Source organism: Colobus angolensis, unplaced genomic scaffold (assembly GCF_000951035.1).
Source record: "Colobus angolensis palliatus isolate OR3802 unplaced genomic scaffold, Cang.pa_1.0 Scaffold74, whole genome shotgun sequence".
Taxonomy (NCBI): domain Eukaryota; kingdom Metazoa; phylum Chordata; class Mammalia; order Primates; family Cercopithecidae; genus Colobus; species Colobus angolensis.
Genome location: NW_012121154.1, coordinates 4,757,519 through 4,759,501, shown reverse-complemented (window position 1 = coordinate 4,759,501; position 1,983 = coordinate 4,757,519). Strand labels below are relative to the sequence as shown.

Here is a 1,983-nt window from a genome sequence, read left to right as displayed (position 1 = left end):
AACTGGGCTTTTGCTCTTAACTGGGCCTTGACAGTGTCCGCTGCCCTAGAATACAAGGACTGCCAGCAGCAGGAGCACTCATCCACGCTACGGCCTGTTGGCATGCTGCCTGTGGCTGGATAACACACGCAAGATAGAGCATATGAGCTGGTATCTAGAATCAGTAACTGCAACTCTGAGGCTGAATTTTTTTTTTCTTTAATAAATCTGGAAGACAGATGTTTGCCCCAACCAGCCCGTTAATTCTGAACTGATTATGTTGCCAACAACAAAGGCACTAATCTGCAGAGAAAAGTATGAGTTTTAGACATTATTATAATAATTAAAAATATATCTATCATTTAAAATTAAGTCCTACTTACAGAACCGTACTTAACTTATTATACTGAGTCAAATGTAACTCAGTCGCTGTTGCTTAAGTCTATTAGACATTCTGTTATTTAAAAATAAAAAAGAGAGAAGGAATTAATGGAAGAATTAAAGATTTCTATTTTGTTAAAAGAAAAACAAATAATAAATAATGCCCCATCCATGTTTTTGAGAGAGACAGGGTCTCACGTTGTCACCCACGCTGGAGTGCTGTGGCACCATCATAGCTCAACACAGTCTTGAACTTCTGGGCTCAAGTGATCTTCCCGTCTTCGTCTCCTGAGTAGCTGAGACTACAGGCATATGCTACCACACTTGGCTAGTATTTTTTTCTTTTTTGAGACAGGGTCTTGCTATATTGCCCAGGCTGGTCTTAAATTCTTGGCCTCAAGCAATCCTCCTGCCTCAGCCTCCCAAAATGTTGAGATTACAGGAGTGAGTCACCACCTGACTCCCATATGCTGTTAGACACAACAATTTCACTTACATGACTTAAGTATAATAAAGCAATCAAAAGTTTTCTCGTATATGTGTAAAGATGTGCTATAAACAGTATACATATCACCCATATAAAAAATAAACTATCAGAAGGAGATAGCTAAATAAATAATACGCTCACAAAATGGAATACTGTAAAATTAGTAAACAGATTTTTATAAGTTAATAGGCATTCACATAAAAATCTGCATGAAATACTGGTAAGTCACATACACACACACACACACACACACACACACACAATTATTCTAAAGGGTAGTCACCAAACTTTAAAAGGTAGTTTTTCTCTGGATAGTGAACACTTAAGAGAATTTTTCTTCTCACCTCATACAACATTTTTTTATTTGTTTAAATTATTTACAAAAATATATACTTATATATTTATAAACATAAGATATATCAAAATCATCTAACACATTATGTATAATCATACAGTCTACAGAAAATAAATCAGCTTTCACTGTAACTGGATCATATGCAAATGAAAAAGTATGAATTTGTAGTTATCCACTGCTTTATCATAGTGATCCCCTATAAAAGCACAACCTTCAATTCTGGCCTCAATGCTTTGAGAAAATTAGAGAATAAATATTCGATAATTTCCAGAACACAGTACAAATGAAAAAGGAATAAAAATTTGTCTACATAGGAATGTTAAAAAAAAAAGCAAGGCTCATTAAGTTATAGAGTTAAAAGCATATTGTTGAAAAGCACAGACATAAGTCAGACATACCTGGGTATAAAACCTCCTCCACCTGACACTTGAGAGTGGGATGGGTACTGGGTGTGGTGACTCATACCTGTAATCCCAGCACTTCAGGAGGCCAAGGCAGGCAGATCAATTGAAGTCAGGAGTTCAAGACCAGCCTGGCCAACATGGTGAAACCTCATCTCTACTGAGAAATACAAAAATTAGCCTGGCGTGGTGGTGCACGCTTGTAACCCCAGGCTAAGCGGGGAAAATAGCTTGAATCTGGGAGGTAGAGGTTGCAGTGGGCCGAGATGGCATCATTTTACTCCAGCCTGGGCGACAGAGCAAGATTCTGTCTCGAAAAAGACTAAAATAATAATATAAAATAAAATTGAGTCTTACTCCCTCCCCCAAAAATGTGAGAT

General features: G+C 37.2%; 1 protein-coding gene across 3 annotated transcripts in view; it reads right to left on the bottom strand.

Moving 5' to 3' along the window:
* CACNA2D1 (calcium channel, voltage-dependent, alpha 2/delta subunit 1) overlaps positions 1-1,983 on the bottom strand; it is a 440,506-nt gene that overhangs the window by 404,459 nt on the left and 34,064 nt on the right. The gene's annotated exons all lie outside the window — the stretch shown is intronic.